At 43.5% G+C, this 19,138-nt stretch overlaps 1 long non-coding RNA gene across 1 annotated transcript; it reads right to left on the bottom strand.

The window, feature by feature from the left end:
* Nucleotides 1-10,010: 10,010 nt before the first annotated feature.
* On the bottom strand, nucleotides 10,011-15,145 carry LOC142827566 (uncharacterized). The gene is made up of 3 exons (XR_012902239.1): nucleotides 14,912-15,145; nucleotides 13,045-13,252; nucleotides 10,011-11,123 (listed from the first exon to the last, which is right to left on the bottom strand). It is a non-coding gene; the product is annotated as an uncharacterized LOC142827566 (long non-coding RNA).
* Between the last annotated feature and the right edge of the window lie 3,993 nt (nucleotides 15,146-19,138).

Below are 19,138 nucleotides of genomic sequence, written 5' to 3'. Positions count from 1 at the left end.
TAGGTGGCTGAATTTTAGTGACAGATAAAGTGGTGTCTACATACACATCCTTACCTTCCTTGTGAGGACTAATTAGCTAGGTATTTATTAAGAGCTATGATAGTTCTCTTATTACATCAGGGTATGTCTACGCTGCCACCCTAGTTCGAACTAGGGTGGCTAATGTAGGCATTCGAAGTTGCAAATGAATGAGGTGTACCGGTGGAATGAGGTGTACCAGTAGTTCGAATTAGAGAGCCTAATTCGAACTACCTACTCCGTACCACGTGTAGCCGCGGGCACGGAGTCCTTACTAACGGGGATTTAAAAATGGCGGCGCCCGGCAAGATGCAAATGAAGATGGGATATTTAAATCCCGGGCTTCATTTGCAACTTCGAATGCCTACATTAGCCACCCTAGTTCGCACTAGGGTGGCAGTATAGACATACCCTCATTTAGCATAAAGATCTTCCTCTGACATGTTTAAACATTTAAATAGAACACGCAATAGGAGAAAAAGCTGGGGCATAGAATTGCCCCATCTGTAATATGGTGAGCTGAACTGGAGAAAAGAGGGTCCAGTAGCAGGTGGGACCAGTTTTGTGAGCTCATTGGCTCAGGATTGCAAACTGGAGCCAGGTTACTAACACACAAATGTTATATCATTTGCCTATAACACTGGTGTCTCAGTATGGCTGTGTCTAGACTGCAGTTTTTTTTTAAAAAAAGTAGCCTTTTTTCGAAAAAACGTCACCTGCGTCTAGACTACAGCCGCGTTCTTTCAAAATTAAATTGAAAGAAAGCGGCTTTTCTTTCGACGGCGGTACTCCTCATTTCACGAGGAAGAACGCCTTTTTTCGAAAGTGCTCTTTCAAAAAAAAGGTGTTCTTGAATTCAAACAGGGTGCAAACAGACTGCCTGGGTTCTCTCTTTCGAAAAAGTGGCTCACTTTTTTGAAAGAAGAGGTTGCAGTCTAGATGCTCTTTTTCGAAAGAAGCTTTTTCGAAAGTATCTTTCGAAAATGTCTCTTTCGAAAGAGGCTTGCAGTCTAGACGTAGCCTATGAGAAAGAATCCCTTCTGTGACTCTGCCTGCTTGCTGTATCACTTCTTGCTAAGGAGGCACCTGCTATACACCCTCCCTTTGGTACTTGGAGCACCTGAAGGATGTGGGCTTGAAGTCAGCTGTGGTAGCTATGCATTGACTAGGAGGTACTTTGGACCACAGGTATCCCTTTATGTCTGATTTGCAGTCACGTTGAATATTTGACATTTCAGCACTTTTAATGCTAATGCCGATGTGTTGTCCCAGATATTTTGTGCCAATGCAGGACCAAATGGAAAGACTCCTATTGAGTTCAATATCTTTTAAATCAGGCCTTTGTACAGGAGGCAAAGGGATATGATGAAATCAAAATGGCCCACTATTGCATAGCCATTTGCTAGCTCTTGCTCGCTGCATAATCAGAGAGCTGTGATTGACATGTACCTTAGTCTTTATGCTCTATAATGTTTAATTGTGTTACACATAAAATTATGGACTTTAGGGAAGAAATCCATGATTTCTTAACCCTAGACTTTGATAGCACTTTTCTCACTTACAAGCTGTTCTGTAGCATCTGCTGTGGGAAAGAACAAACACATTCTTAGATATTTTCCTGGTCCAAAGAGTTTTAGGCATGAGACAGAGTTACCAGATTCCTAGGAAAATGTTGATTATCATGCAAATAAGGAATGATGTGTGTTGGCTAAAACTAAACAAATAATCAGTAACAAATAATTTATTCAGTGAATTCAGCCTCTTTTTCTGTTCCATGTTGTTCATTGACATATTTTTTCCACAAATGGTATTAGTTTATCTCCATTATTACCTAAGAACTCGATTTGGGCTTTGTGTTCAGCACTTTGAATGGAAAGGTATGTTGTTAATTCACCCCATGAGCAGCACGGGAAGGTCATTGTGCCTCTGGGAGACCCCATTACTATTGTAGCTATTATTGGTATTGTAGTAGCACCTACAGGCACTGATGCCACTGTGCTAGCCCATGTGCTAGCAGAATTTCCTACTGGGGCTACTCCTGGCAATAAAGTTAAGCACGTGCATAAATATTTGCAGAATTATGCCAAAAAATATAAGATGAGAGATAATGGATAGACAGAAAAACACCAAGAAACAATTCCTCTCCTCATTTCCTTCCTTGCATATGCCAGCAGTCCAGTATTGTTGCTCAACCTTGTAGATGTTTATTTGGGGCCTACATTTTGGCAGTAAATTTCCCAAGGTGTGCATGTTTTGGTTTCTGTGCATGAGCACTACAGCTCCATTCTAGCTATCTGGATGTCTAAGCCCCAGAACGATGTATGAACTGGAGGAAGATAACAGCAAATGGTCTGGTAGCACTTTATAGACTAACAAAACATGTAGATGGTGTCATGAGCTTTCATGGGCACAGTCCACTTTTTCAGAAGGCCGGAGTTATGAGTTTAGGATGTGCATACCCAAAATAAATAGGAAAGGGGAAGGGGAGAGGAAAAAAGGAAGGGAGGTGAGAGACAGGGAGCTAGAGGGAATCAGTAAGTAGCTGAAGATTGGGTAGTTAAACAAAGCAGATAAGAATCAAAGTCAATAGATAGTATCCTTCCTGACATAAGAGTCTACTCAAAGAGCTGATTGCACCTTCAATGGCTGTTAAGTTGGTAGTGTCCCAACCAATTTTCATCATGATTGAGTCCATTAGCATGTGAATTGAATTTGCAGATGAACTCTAATTCCAATGCTTCTCTGTGGATCTGGCTAGTAGAACTGGTTTGTGAGGCCCTTTGTCTGTTTAACTTGTCTGCATGTAAGCAGGCTCAGAATCCACCTACTGGATCAGGTTAGCTCACACAAAATGGCTGGAGGGAGATAGAGTCTCCTCATAACTCGGGGTATGTCAACACTACAAAGTTAATTCGAATAATAGCCGTTAGTTTGAATTAATTTTAATAGGGGCTACACATACAAACCGCTAGTTTGAATTTAAATCGAACTAGCGGAGTGCTTAATTCGAACTAGGTAAACCTCATTCTACAAGGACTAACGCCTAGTTCGAATTAAGTAGTTCGAATTAAGGGCTGTGTAGCCACTTAATTCGAACTAGTGGGAGGCTAGCTCTTCCCAGCTTGCCCTGATGGCCACTCTGGGCCAAACCAGGGAAACTTTTCTGCCCCCCTCCTGGCCACGGAGCCCTTAAAGGGACATGGTCTGGCTACAGTGCCCGTGCCAGATGCAAGCCTGCCAGCACCCAGCCAGCAGACCCTGCACCTGGCACAAGATGACCCAGCCACCCGCTGCCACCCAGCCCTCAGCCTCTTCCCAGGACCAGGCTGGTGGCTCCTAGGAGCCTGCCCGGGGCCGTAAGAGGCGGGCGCCCACTTGGTCTAGTGCGGAGATCGTGGACCTCATTGAGGTTTGGGGGGAGGCCTCCAACATCCACGACCTCCACACTAGGCACAGGAATGCAGCCGTCTAGGGCAGGATAGCTGCCAGCCTGGCCACCAAAGGCCACATGCAAACCCAGGAGCAGGTTTGCATGAAAATCAAGTTGGTCCAGTGAGACCCCCCGACCCTGAGCCCTGAGCTTAGAACATAAGAACATAAGAATGGCTGTACTGGGTCAGACCAGAGGTCCATCTAGCCCAGTAGCCTGTCTGCCAACAGCAGCCAACACCAGGTACTCCGGAGGGGATGGACCGAAGACAATGACTAAGTGATTTGTCTCATGACATCCATCTCCAGCCTTCCACAAACAGAGACCAGGGACACTGTTCCTATCCCCTGGCTAATAGCACTCCATGGACCTAACCTCCATGACTTTATCTTGCTTCTCTTTAAACTCTGTGGGTATGTCTACACTACCCTCCTAGTTCGAACTAGGAGGGTAATGTAGGCATACCGCACTTGCAAATGAAACCCGGGATTTGAATTTCCCGGGCTTCATTTACATAAGCCGGACACCGCCATTTTTAAATCCCGGCTCGTTTGAACCCCGTGCCGCGCAGCTACACGCGGCACGGACTAGGTAGTTCGGACTAGGCTTCCTAGTCCGAACTACCGTTACTCCTCGTGGAATGAGGAGTATTCTCTAGGACTCTAGGACTCGAGGACAGTATTCTCTAGGACAAGTATTCTCTAGGACTCTAGGACAGTATTCTCTAGGACAAGTATTCTCTAGGACTCTGTAGCCACTTGGTTAGAGCACTCATATGAAACTCTCAAGACCCAAGATTACACCCCTGCTGCAGTCTAGCCCCTATTTGCTCTTTGCTTTGGGAATCCCTGAATTTACTTCATCTGTGCCAAAATGAAAATCTATTTCCTTAAACTGACATATGACCCTTTGTGTTTATTCAGCTGTCAGAATTTATTCTCATTCTTTAAAGAGGGGAAAGACCCTGGGAGCTTCTAAATCATTAAGACTGAGGATTAAACTTTAGTCTTGTTAATTTTATCTAAAGTTTATTTTAAAAAAATTTGAACAAAATCTTGCCAGTTTAGGCATAATTTACATGAAGTCTGCGGGTCAACCTTTGCACTGAGTTACACTGTTGTAAATCTAGAGTTACTCCATTGCAAACAATGGAGTAAATGCAGGGTCATAATTTTTCTGCTGGTTGAGGGCATGCGATTCCTGTTGAAGTCACTGTGAGCCAAGTGCATAAATAATGTGATGACTGGGCTCTACGTGTATAACAGTGTTACTGAGAGCAGAATTTAACCTTGCATTCACAAAAGACAATGTATGTGTCAGAATGAAGGCACTGTAGAAAGACCTGTAGAAACTCTGTGGCTCTGAGGGGGAGTGTCTAGATTGCATGGCTCCATCAACAGAGCCATGGAGATGAGTTCACTAGACATAGGAAAATGAAGTGGCAATTTAAATAATTGCCGCTTCATTTACATCAAAATGGCCACCGCGCTGTGCAGATCAGCTGTTTGGCGGCACAGTGTGGTAGTCTGGACACTCCGTGGTCGACAACGGAAGCCTTTGTTGACCGCTCCATTATGCCTTGTGGAATTAGGTTTACTGCAGTGGTCGACAAAGGCTTCTGTTGTCAACTGCGGAGCGTCTAGACTACCACGTTGTGCTGCCAAACAGCTGATCAGCACAGTGCGGCGGTCATTTTGATGTAAATGAAGCGGCGATTATTTAAATCACTGCTTCATTTTCCTATGTTTAGTAAACTCATCTACATGGCTCCATCAATGGAGCCATGTAGTCTAGATATACCCTGGGATATGTGTGTAGCGCTGATAGACCCTTGTCATCAGCAGACGGGATTGAACCTGGAACCTTAGTCTACAATAGGAAATTATTTTGAAATAACTTATTTCAAAATAATAATTCACAAAATAACTATTTCAAAATAGCATGTCCACACTACAGGGAAACCTCGAAATTAGTTCAAGGTAGGCTCTCTTAATGTGGATATGCTACCTTGACTTGAACCCCTGGAAGCAGTGGGGAGTAATTACTTTGAATATCTCTGGGAAGTAGTTATTTCAAAATAGGAGCAGTGGAGCATCCACATTTATTAGCATTCGGATTTAGCCGACGCCATCGGGGGTGGGTGGGAATATGCTGGTGTTTCCATTGTGCGGGACTGACTAGCGTAGGGAAGTGGGCTAAAGGATGGGCAGTCAGGCAGTTAGGTAGCGCTGACAATACTTAGTCTTTTAAGTCAAGCAATTTTAGCTCCCCCACGCCAAGCAAATTCTGGCCTCCTTCCAGGGCTTTGACTCAGTACACCCTCCCATTGTGAGTGATTTTAATTTCTACAAGCTCCGCTTGGGCAGCTTGGTTTAGGTCTTAAACCCACAGCTTCCTCCCAAGTTTTGTATGCGGTGTTGAGGGGGTGACTATGGATATTTGTGCACCAGTGTCTAGTAAGAACTTTACCAGATTCTGCTCAACTATAAGGGTGGCGAATGGCCTTACATCGTCATCCAGGGCGGCCACTTGATGGTATGCGGCTGCTACTCATTTTTTGGCTGGATGTTCAGGAGTTTGCCTTTGTTGCCCCATGGCTTGAAGCCCTTTGCTTTTGCTAAGAGGAGTTGTTCAGGGGTCGAGATTCGCCTAACCTCCTCTTTGGTAAGCCCACAGTTAAGCAGGAAACCAAACACAGCCCTCTCCTGGGGGTACGTTTGGGGTACGTTTTTCTCCCTTGGGGCCGGGGGTGGGGACCTGAAGTTACAGCGGCTACCGCTCCCCATCATGGTTCGAGTTGACGGGTCGGAATGTGGATCTTAACTATTATGGTGTACAAGCAAGTTAATGGTTGGTCAACAACGGTGCGTAGCCACATTATTTAGCCAGCATCTGGATGCCCTGTGGCCTCACAAACTGAGTCTTTTGCTATTCCTGGAACTGGGATTTGTGAGATGTCGTTGACAAATCTATGTGGCTATCCCCCGGTCTGTTGGGCCCATGTCAGGTTGAGGGGGTTCCTTGCAGGACTCCAAACAGCTATAGAGAGCTCAGCTACGCCATACATTAGATCTTGCGGAGCCTTTACAGCTCCATGAGGGATGTTAAATGAGGCTAGCGTGGTGCCCATGAGCTGGGTGATCACAGAGGGGAGAGGGATTGGCCAAATATTATTGTGTTGGACAATGATGGGGTTTCCTGCCCTGCCATGCCAACTGGCATTGCGCACCAAATAGGTGAACTCCTCCGAGTCTACAATTTCGCTACCATTTTCTAAAGAGACGTGCCCCAACCAAATGACTACCGGTTCTCTGTGGCGTCTATGGGTGGCTTCAATCAGTTCCCTCCTTTCTGCCGCAGTGCGGGTGTGGAAGACGGATTAGGTCGTGGTGTTACCTTGTTGGTCCACCAGGTGCTTGGTGACCACCACAGGGCAAACCTCCCGGGGCTGGCTATCTTCTTCGACGGGGGTGGGAGATTTTTTGGGCGGGAGTGGGGCAGAGGGGTACGGAGGCATGGTTCGGGTAAAGGTGGTACTGGTTCCTCAATGGGGTTTTGTGTGCCGCCAGCTCTAGTACTGTTCGTGGGGCACATTTGCTGTGTGACTGTTCATGCAGTAACTTCATACTGTTCTTTTAGGCACAGTGTGGTTATGAACTGGCCGTACAGTGCTCCTAAAAGGTGGTGAGGTTCATAGGTATCAGGTTTTAACTTACGGCACATTCCCGTGTTTACGAGGGTGGCGGCTACCTTGGCGGCTAAGGTGTGTGCTTGGCCCCCGGTCTCTAAATCGAGGTAGAATGTTGAGGGAGAGACAGAGGCTCCTGCCTTTGTTATGCAGGCCTCCATAGCCTTAAGGGCATGACGGGGGGGGGGGGGGAGGGGAGGAGGGGTTGCTGCTGGAGCTAGTGGCTTTTTAAGACCTGCTAGTTTTACCTGCTTTTCCTCCAGCAATGGGGAAAAGTGACTAGTGGGGTGTATGCGGAGGACGCAACCCAGTGATGGGCTGTCAAGGCATACCTCCCATTTCTGATCTCCAGTGGCGATACTCAGGTGTCCCAGTATGCTGTCACCTGTGTTGGTGATTTGGTGATATTGGGCATGGAAGAGTAAATCTTCCAGGGTTAAGTTAGTTCTATCTTCCCACGGGCATCTTATTCATGACGCCATGTCGCAGGAACCACAGGTCCGATGATGCATACCTCAGGGGGGAAGGAAAGAACCAGGTGGACCATTTTAGTCAATAAAAGATATTTATTTATGACAGTTCTGAATTGATAGTATTTATTCTCATATTTTTAATTGACCGTGTCAATAATGAATTTACAATATTTATTATATTTATTCTACAATTTCTAGTTGAACGTATCAGAAATATAAGGATGGGAACGGCAAGGAGAATAGTCTCTGCTCTAGAGATATCAAGCTATAGTAATTAATAACAGTGATAACTACAAACTCTATGTACTACCAAAACAACTATAACACTAAGCTATACAACAAGGAAAATCAAATCATACATACCAACTTACACAGCACACAGAACATTTCAAAGATATTGGTTCGGTTGCAAAGGCCTTGGTTACACCCGAAAGTCGGGGAAGGTGGCTGGTCAGTTGATCAGGCCAGCAGCGCTTTGAAGTATACTGGAAGGCACATGCACAGTGTTGTGTGTGCTGCGATGACCTCTTTGAGCGAACTGTGCATTGGGTATTTATCCCCAAGTCTGCACATCGCTTTCCTGCACTTGCATATTACCATATACGGCCCAACGGTCACCAAGTGGGGGTATGTGTCCCAGGGGTTGGGCCAAAACTGTGCAGGTTTCATGAGACCAGGTAAGCCCCGCAGTTCTCACACCACGGTGATGGGTGGGACAGTCCAAGGCTATTTTCCCCTTTTCACACCTTCCCTTTTTCTAAAGGCAATGGTATGCAGGAAGGATGCAGCTGGTTTCCCCCAAGGAGTACTGTGGCCCACTATAGCAAGAGCGGCCTGGCCAAACTTTTTACTGGGGAGCCAGTTTTTCTAACATCACTCAGTTCTTTCAGGAGAGAAGTGAATAGAGAGAAGAAGAAACCTTGTCCCCGACCCCAAAATTGCCAACCAAACTCTCTGGCTGAGTGCACAGTGATGGGGAGGTGGGGAGTTGCTTTGAAGAAAGTGGTGAGGAATTTTACACCCTTCCCCAGGGGAAGATGGAAACAGGAGTGGAATTGTGAGTCTTTGAGTAATAAATTACCTCTGACTAGATTGTATCTAGCATGGAAAGTTCACTGATTACAGTGAGCCAACCAGGGCATAACAAAGGTGTGCATGCAGTGTTGAAGTCAGGTTTTGCAAACAGTGGGGACAGTGGTGGTGGGTTGGAGTGTGTTCTTTTCCTGCATGCACCCAGCGATGGTGGCTCCTGTCCAGAACAGCAGGGCCTAGATCCCCACTCTGGGGGATGCCCCATTCCATCATAATTGAGAGGCAGTCAGGCCAAATTTGAGTGAACAGCATTACAATATGGTGCCTTGGAGGGGGCAGAGGCAATTGCCCCCAGGTGCCTGCTAGGCTAGAGGGGTGCCAATTTAGCAGCGGAGGGAAGGATGGTGCTAGGACCCCACGGGCACCAGCCAGACAGCAGAAGGAAGGATGGCGCTAAGATCCCACGAGTACCAACCACTTCTGCACCTGCAGGAAATCAAAACTGAGCATGAAGTGCCCGGCAGGGGCAGTGCACAGGGTGGGGGTTCAGGATGAGGATGTGCAGAACACAGCTGGCACACAGACCCCATCTGCACCTACAAGCCACACAATACCCTTCAGTGCCAGTCAGTCCGAGGTGCCACCCATTGGGCCACAACATCCGGGTTTTCACCTGTAGCCCGCCTCGCTGAGAAACCGCAGCCACCAATTGGCCAGAGGGCACATCAGTATGGCTGGAAGCGGAACGGCCCCATGTGCCGGAGAGAACCCCGTGTGGCAGTAGGACAGGCAAGGGGGGGGGTCTGGCTGGGGGTTGGGGACACAAATTTTGCCTTTACTCCTGGGCACATAACACCCTCACTACGCCACTGATTCTGCCTATGATATGTGTAGGAGTGCTATAATATTATCGTTCATACCATTCATTAATGGGGATCCCATTTAAAACATTCTTGGCTCTATTGGGGTACGTCTAAACTACATGCCTCTCTGTCGGCAGAGGCATGTAGATTTGTTTGTTCAGCAAAGGCAAATGAAGCCGCGATTTAAATGATCGCGGCTTCATTTACATTTACATGGCTGCCGCGCTGAGCCGACAAACAGCTGATCAGCAGTTTGTCAGCTCGCGCGCTAGTCTGGACGTTCCCCCGTCGACATCAAAGCCCTTTGTCGGCAGCCCCAGTAAACCTCATCCCACGAGGAATAATGGGGCTGCCGACAAAGGGCTTTGATGTCGACAGGGGGAACATCCAGACTAGCACGCGAGCCGACAAACAGCTGATCAGCTGTTTGTCAGCTCAGCGCGGCAGCCATGTAAATGTAAATGAAGCCGCGATCATTTAAATCGCGGCTTCATTTGCCTTTGCCTATCTGTCTAATCTACATGCCTCTGCCGACAGAGGCATGTAGTCTAGACACAGCCTTGGAGAAAAAGAATGAAGTGAGCACAAGTTAATTAATTCTGATCTCACAGATGTGGGCTGGATGAGCAGAGAGCAAAGCATGAACAGAACAGACAGGGGTTAAGAGAATAAAAATGTCCCAGCAGTATAAGCATGAACACATGCAAATTACTCCCTAAGTCTTTCAAGATGGATCATTTGTTTTTTAGTAAACCTTATAAAAAGAAGTTTATTCTAATCATAACATGCTAATATTTTACTAGGATATTTATTTTTATTTCAAAAGCCACAGAATAAAAAAGTCAAAACAAATGTTGCTTTCATTTTAGCCAGAGAAAATCCAGAGTAAATCCAACAAAGCCATTAAGAACTACTTTGGGTTTATACTGGTATAAATAAGACAGAATTTCGTCCTTCCCCTCCAACAAATTTGTATGTTTCAAGTACATGAAATGCTAGCACATTGTCCGGAGGACATCCTGCAGTCACAGTACTCTTTTCAAAAATAAATAAATGTAGATGCCAGATTCTGCCATCTTTACTCATCTTAAGTAGTATTTGGGCTCAGGTCCTTAAACGTATACAGGCCGTCAACTCTTATTGAGATCAATGGGAGTTAGGTATCTTTATACCTTTGATGTTCTGGGCCTTGCTCCTTTGAATCACTGGGACTCCTCAGGGAACTAGGTGCTACTTGGAGTAATTAGAAGTGTTTGAACTTGTGTGAACAGTGACCAAGACATGACAACCTATATATCCATTACCAATGCCCTGCAGTATCCAGTTAATAGAAGTCCAACATCTATAGTTCTCAAAATCTTGTCACAGTTACTCTGTTTTTATTCTAGAGTCCTGTCTGAATTCACCAGGGCTTTTTCCGGAGTAAGGATTTAATAAAACTTCAGGACTTGGCCCACTGAACCTTAATTTCTCTTTCTGTAGTTTTCTAAAGTGTGAGTTACTTCTTGATTTAGACCAGAAGTCTGAAGTGATAATTTATCACAGAGCTTAGGCTCTAATTTAATTTTGTTAATGAAGATGCTCTTCAGTTGTTGTGCTCTGGCTTGATTCATTTTTACCTAGGGGAAAAGAAATACTGGTTAAATATTGCCACATTTGCTCAGCTCTGTTCTGCTTAAGAAATGGAGCAGGATAAAAGATAGCATTCTAGTGTGATGGAGTGTTCCATCACTGGATCTTGATTTCTGACTGACAGGAGTTCAGAGGGTTAAAGAGCTATACAACTAGCCCTGGTTTTGAAAGTGTCAGTGTAGCCTGTGATCTTGGCTTAGGTAGAGACCTAATTCAGCTTTGAAGGGATTCATCAACCTGGGACTGATGCTGGCCTGGAAGCCAGGTTTAGGCAGGGACTTGCCCAACTTGAAAGATGTGCTCTAGCCCTGAGACTTTCTCTAGCCTGAGGGTTTGGTTTAGATAAAGGCTTGTTTTCAGCTTTGAAAAACTTAGCTTGGAATCCTGCCCTAGAAAAGGGTCTGCTTCAGTAATGAAAAATGTACTCTAACTAAGGAGTTTGCTGTAGCTGAGAATGATTTAGTCCAGATGGGAGAGTTTTGTTTTAGGCAGAGGACCTGCATCAGCCTTTAAAGATTCTCCCTAGTCTGAAAAAAAAGTTTGCACTAATTCTTGTGTGAGTTTTTTTAAACTGCGGGGTTATATCATCAATATGTTGTATGTGAATTTCTGTAACCTTCACTGTCCGTTCCTAAAATTTTAAAAAGGCTATTTTTTCATAGTGCTTCTTCTGAGCCTTTTTCTGCCTCTCTACCTTTCATGGTATTTCATTACCCACAATTTCTACGCCTTAAATTGCTGTGTGACTAGGGTATTGGATCAGACCTTGTACTGACATGATGTCTTTGAGTTTATCTTCCTAGCCTTTTAAAATAGTGTGATGGGAGGCCATTCCCAATATAGGAAAAAGGGTCCAACTGCCAATGGCACGTATTTGGTTATGGCATGATTTCTTTTGTGGCCAGTGCTTTGAGAGATCACTTACAACAATGGAACAAAAGCCCATCCCAAATCCTTGCAAAAATCTGTATGCAGGGCAAACCTGTTTATCAGGAAGCCTAAGGGGATATTTGAATATTTGGAATAAATGGGATTTCAGATGAAGGGTAGTTGGACTTTGAGCCAGAAAACAAAGATGCTCTTCACATTCATACCCCACATACATACTGAAGAAAACACTGGGTGGCTTGTTAGCTTAGCTGACCTTCACTAATTAGTTGACCTGATCAGCAGGTGGCTGTACTTCTGGGACTCTTGGGTAGGAGCACAACCCTGGGGACATAACCTTGGTCACTATTTTTTCTATCTGATAGATTAAAAGCATTTCAGTAGCACCTAGGAACCCCAATCAGGGCTAGGAACTGTGCAAACACAATGTAAGACAGTCCCTGTCCTGAGGTGACTACCCATTATGGTTGTGCTATATACTTCTTTAGGCTAGCTTTGAGTGAAGTAAAGTTTGTGAGTGACTGAGGGCAAAATCAACAGCCTCATAAGAAGTGTAGAAAAGTCAGTCCATGCTTCCCTGGAGAACTCCCTCAGCACCCTTCAGTTTGGATTTCCTATTTTCAAACTGGCTACTGGCATTTTGGTGGCAAAAAACAAACCTGGATTACAAGAATGAGGGACCTACGCAGCTTTGAACCTAGATCTCCAAAAATGTTAGTGTCTGAGCCCCCTGAACACTTCCATCTAAGTGTTCTGAAAACAGCTTCAGGCTTTTTTTTTTAATACACTTGGGTTAACAAAGCTCCCTATAGCAAGTCACGAGTGCTTAATAAAATAATACAAAGTGCCAGCTTTAAACCTCTGGTGCAGTAAATGTTTCTGTGATTAGATGCTTTTCAACCATAAAGTTTTAAATAGGCTTTAGTACGTTCCAGCTTGAAAATAACCAGTGTTGCTGGCCTGCATTTATCCTCCAGGTCAGACAATGAAAGTTCCAAAATGTAATAAATTCCTTCTTACCTGGTTTTGCTGAGTCAGTAGTGTAAAACTGACAGACACAGCATCCTACAAAGAGAGAATGGATTTGATGTATCTGAATTGATTTCTTCCTGTGATCAAAGTCATGCGCATAGATAGTTTTCAACTGTACCATAACTCAGTCTTTTAGTTTCAAACAGATGATGGCATTCTGGCTGCCTCACAGCATCTCACAGTAAATCAGCTGGAACTGGGAAGATGATCAGAATTGGAGGTAGAGAAAGGTTGCAACATAATTAATTATATCCAGGAGCAGTTATACTTAGGTTTGGGGGGAAATTATTTGCATTACAAGTAGCCCCCAAACAAGATCAGGCCCTTTTTTTCTTAGGACCAGTGCAAACATACTAAAGACAATCCCTGCCTCCAAAGCACTTGCAGTATAAATAGAGTAGTCAGACAAAGATAGACAAGCAGAAGTGACTTGGGAGAAGACACAGCTATGAACACAACCCAGGTCTCTCTCTCCCAGCTTAGCTCCCTACCCCCTGGATCACATTGCCTTATTCTGTGTTGAAGGTTTTGCCAGTTAAATTTCCACTCCTTTTCCAGCCTTTGTGTTTTTAGAATTTTAGAAATGAAAACAAAGGCACACATCTGTCAGTAGCGCTAGTGCTTCTCTAAGAGACTGTGATTTCCTCATGTTAAACTTCTGGTCAGTTCTCAGAATCTACCATTCAACCTATGAACTGAATTATGTGGAGGATCACTACCCTTAAATTGTGGCCTGTGATAGTATTACACCTTTTCGTTAGGCTGACTGGGAGACAATCATAACTCCCGTCAGGGTGTTTGGCTCTGCTGACATTCTTCTACACTTTCAAAAAAGTAGCCCAATAATTCAATAAAAGGATGATCACTGGACATAGGCCAGCATTTTTTAATCCTCTGAAAATATTACAACTGCTCAGGGCAGAGAGAAGAACTCCAGATTCTCCAGTCCTGCTGCATGCAGGAAAGCCTGGAGGCATAAAGTCACCTCATACAGCTTGTAATGTTTGTTTCTACACTTGGCAGGCTCCTAAGTCTCAGGAATGCACATCCTTGAATTAGAACTATCTCTGCAGTGTAGGCAATCATTACATCTGATGAGGAAGCATGAAAAGAAACACACATGTGGTTGAATCCACTCCTCTGAAGTCTGTGGCTTTTTGCTGACAGGAAGGAAATCCTTTCAAAAACATACTTTTTAAAGCGTTCCCATTGTTTTTAAACGATGTGGGCCAAATCCTGCCTTCAATTACACTGATTAATCCAATTGGCTAGTCCATGGGTGTGTACAAAGCTTTGTGGGGAGATTTAGACTTTTTGTTTTGCTTTTCACATACAGTTCTTATTCTTAGAGTGTACATATTTTTGTAAAGAGTTTTCTAGGTCTGAAATGTGACAGAGCAATCTGGTGTGGAAACTTTCTATCTGAAAGGTGCAAGGAATGTAGTGTTCCCTTCTACAGTATATGTGATCTAACTAAACATATTCACATACTTCCTTTTGGAAATAAGTCAAAGCCCCATTGGCTTTCCCTTGACTCCCGTGGGATTTGAATCAGGCCCTTTGGAATCAGTCCTGCTTTCATGGTTCGCCTTGAAATCCCGTGTTTTTACAAGAAATTGCATTTGACTCTCAGAAGACAGTATTGTTGCATATAATATAACAGTACAGCTTAGTCTGTGCTTGTAGGGTTGCTCAGCTACACTGATCACAATGAAAAATTGATAAATTGCCAATAAGTAAGGCATAAATATGACCGCTGTGCTCTACAAACCTGTGAGTAAGCCTTTTTTCTCAGAAACCAACATTTTTTTAAAATTATGTGATACAAGAAGCAGATAAAGCAATTTTGAATTACCTGATCATCTACCCTGGGAGTCCTTTTCCTCTTCTAGAAATGAACCTGTTCCAAGGATTTGGGAATTTTCAGTTAACTTCTACATTGCATTTTTATTTTCATGCATGTCTGTCCAGGATGAGAAACAAATATACTTAAACACTGCTTCCACAATATTTCCTGCCTCCCAGAAGCAAAAAAAATCCTTTTCATAGTTTCAGCAGAGAAGCTGTTGACAGAAGATTTTCTTTTCAATTTGACAGGTGTAAGACATTCAGGAGAGTTTGGATAATTAATCAGTCCTCCCTCCAAGGCCTCAATCCTGCACCTTTCCATCTAAAGGGAGTTTTGTTTCCATTTGCTCCAACACGAAGAGGCTTAGACCCCATGTCCTTTGACCCATTACTAGGAAGCAGCTTTTCTGAAATATGGAGACTTCATACATTCTGCTTAAAATGAATCACAAGAAAATACGTTATACTTATTCCCACTGCAAGTCATGCTAACTCAGTTAATTCTGTGGACCAATATCACTGTAGTGACTTTGAGAATGAATTTTTCCATTTTAGGGAAGAAGCCAGTTTAATCATCTAGAAGCTTCTGTATTTCTCCAATGACAGGCATGTGATAGTGGGAAGCGAGCTTGCAAGCATCTCTATGCTGCTTCCTCTGTTGTGAACCACCTCTGACCTGCAGTGTCTGCCGCTAGAGATGAGAGGGCCATTCAGTCTCCATGACTACTGCTGGGTGAGCAACTGGCAATGAGTAAGTCATTCCAAAAATGCAGCTTTTTTTTTCAATGCTCCACAAAGAGCTTGTGATTTTTGTGAAAGTATGTGCTATTTTTGATAATTATTCATTGTCACGAATACATTTTGGCCTGCTACCTTGCAAATTGCTGACCAAGTAGCTTTATTATTCACAGTTCCCACTCTGTGAAGAGCCACCTAAGTCCATGCTGCTGCATCCACGATATTGTTTCTGCGTCCAACTGGATGACCTAACTTTTTTAAATGCGAGGAAAGCCTTCAACCTGAACAATTTGTAGCATCATTGTTCTTCTCTGGGACAGGGCAGTGAAAAACTTTAGGGATGAAGGGAGTGGGTAATAAGTAGCACCTGTGAATTTCTGAGCATTTGAAATCACCACTACCCATCAGCAGTGGGGCAAGCATAGGGTGATGTGTGTGTGGGGGGGGTACGGACTATGTGGTATATCCTCCAAACACCTCTAATAATTCTGTGAGGGGTGAAGGGAAGGAGAACAGGGAGGTTTTGTCTGAAGCAGCTTCTGAAACAATGAACAGTGGGTATGCGTGTGGTATGGCAGATTCTTGAGGAAGGAATGAGTAGCAACCGCTTCCGTACCAGCCTATAGACATTTTTGGTCCTCCTCAACCACTGCTTCAGCAGTAGAGCCTATCTGCTAAGTTCCCCAACGGCAGTAATGGGGTGAGAAGCTCCTAGGACAGCCAACAAAAGTGAACACAATGATCCTCTGTGGACTAGATTCAGCTCTACCACCAGAAATGGGCTTTCTTGCCTGTGCTACTGAATTGAGAATAGATTAATATTTTTTTTTCAAAAAGAGAGGAATTATCACTATTGAAACCAGACTCTCTTGTAGAATCACAGTATTTAAAGTGAAGACATGTTTTATTGCTAAGATATCATGCAGTGCCTGGAGTAAGTAGAAACTATTGTCTACTTTAGGAACAATAGAAACCAGAAGAAACAATAGAAATGCATCATTTTGCTTTCATAGAATTTTACCGACAAACCTATATTTTTGCAATTTTGCTCACCCCTTCAGAATCTTCATTAGTCTCTGTTTTGAGCAAATGTCTATTTTCTCATTAAAATAATCATGATTTTGGGGTGAAATCTATCACCATTTGTAAAATTGGGCTACCTTCTGCCCAAAAATTGTTTCACTAGAGACAATGGTACTACACATCAGTGCCATTTTTGCTTTTAAAAAGTCTGTTCCATATTAAAAATGTCCACAGAAATGTGGTCCATTTTGGAGTTTGCAAAGAGATGCAAAAAGCCTTGTGATTCAAGTCATAATGAATCTTGTTGCAAATACTTTGCACCATACTCATCTCATCTTATAGCAATGTTGCCATTTCACTATACTGTCATCCTCTGATACTACACTATCCATACAAGAACTTAGTCTGGGTAGTCATTTAACAGCATATGTTATGGCTAGTCAAAGAGCCAATTGTGATATAGCAAACTGATTCTGCATTTCCTTCCTCTAGTGCAATTTCACTAGCCTTGATGACTGTGTAGCCCTTATTAGCATGCCATATTCTATATACTGTTAATTCTCAGTAAGAGGCTAAGCAGCTGGAAGCTTCTGCAGATTGCCAGTAGGGGAACAAGCTCCCACACACATAGCCTAATGTAACAACAGTCCACAATTATTAACAAGAAAATATTTTTGGGATGAAGGGGCAGGATTCAAAAAGTGATAAATCTTTCTAGTCTCTTGTCAAAAACATCGCTCAAACTGAAGGAAAAGAGGTAGCGTCAATGCCAGCCTCTGACTTTTGGGGGCTTCATTTGGCAAAAGGACCACACTCTGTGTGTCCATTCTCTCCCTCTTCATGCTGTGCATCATTTCAACTGACAGATTTACACAGGAAACCTGCTTCTGTGATGCCTGCCGTAGTTGGTGGCAAACAAGAATATGAGGGAATTAACTTCTGGCCTGCTGACAGTGGCTAAATCTGCCAAAGCAGAGCTGGGTAATTTGGTTTCTTTCCTTTGTTGATTTTGTGCCAGCCCACAAGAGAGGATTAAGCAGCTAAATTCTGCATGGAGAACTCTACCCCTTTCACTCAAATCCTATTGTCTTGGTAGAATGACAGTAGCTGGTTGTGCCAATCTTTAACATCTTGCTGGCATTTCCCCAGAACATATCAGCTTTTGGTCCCTGAAAAGAGGGATTTGTTAAAGAACTAAAGTCAAAAAGAAATAAAAGGGCCAGACAAGGATGAGAAGCTGTGGAGTAAAAGTTATGCCTCGTATTAATTAAAGGAACAAAGTTCTCTAATCCTAATATAGACTCTGCAGTGAAATGTCAGTAAGTCCCTAACTGTTCTTGTCACTGTAGCACATTAACGGTGTTCACTCTCTGTTATTCACAGTGTTTGATTCATTCAAGAGTGATGTGCTATTGAGCTCCTAGAGGCTCTTCATTCATTTTACTCATTAACTTTGGGTGTGGAATACTCTAAAAAATAAAGTCTTCAGTTCCTTTATAGGCATCAGAGACTCTTGAATAAACTTACTTTAAAAAGGCTAGGGATTGACATAAATTGTTGCCATAACTGAACTGAACCTAAACCCTCCTTGAGCTTCATACATATTTCTTTAACTGTCCTTTGAAATTTTAATACTAAAATGCTGTGAGAAAGGCTGGTTATTATGTGCTTCTGAACAGAATCACTCATAGATTTAATAATCTCAGAGGGATAGCAGTATTAGTAACTTGAAAAACAACAAGTAATCCTGTGGCACCTTAGGCCTGGTCTATGCTTGGACCTTAGTACAAAATTAGCCCCCCAAGGTCGATTTTCTAAGCAGTGCATCCACAATACCAAACCCATTATTCCAGATTAAGGGGCCACAGAATTTGATCTCTGTAGTTCTGCTTTTCACGAGGAGTAAAGCTATTTCTGAACTTGTAAGTCCAAAATAACATTAGCATAGACATTCCAGTGCCACTAATTTGAATTAACTGCCCCTGGGAGGCCTTCCACAGCTCCCCAGAGTGCTTCCTGGGGCTCTGAGTCCAAGGCATTACTATGGACGTGCTACCTCAAACTATATTGGATTATTCCCTATAGTGAGGCCATGGAGCACTGAATTTGTAAAATTGGGTGTCCAGAAGTTGAACTCAGTAAATTTGAAATAATTTCCTAGTATAGACATGGCCTTCGAGACTAACAAAAATGTATACATAGTACCATAACCTTTTGTGGGCAAACCCCATGATGAGCTTGAGCAGAGCTGAGCTTGAGCTTGCAGATTGTGGTCATATAGTCTGCACTCCTGCACTACATGGACCTTAGAATTTCACCCAGTGATGCCTGTATCAAACCTCATGGCTCAGTGTTACAGAATACCTTTTGGAAGGTCATGCAGTCTTTAGTAAAAGATTTCAAGAGATGGAAGAATCTTTAGTTTAAGATTAAGTGTCTTTGGAAAACCAGAAAGGACTAAAAATCGCATGAG

This window comes from Pelodiscus sinensis, chromosome 3 (assembly GCF_049634645.1).
Source record: "Pelodiscus sinensis isolate JC-2024 chromosome 3, ASM4963464v1, whole genome shotgun sequence".
NCBI classification, from domain to species: domain Eukaryota; kingdom Metazoa; phylum Chordata; order Testudines; family Trionychidae; genus Pelodiscus; species Pelodiscus sinensis.
This window is presented reverse-complemented; position numbering and strand designations above follow the sequence as displayed.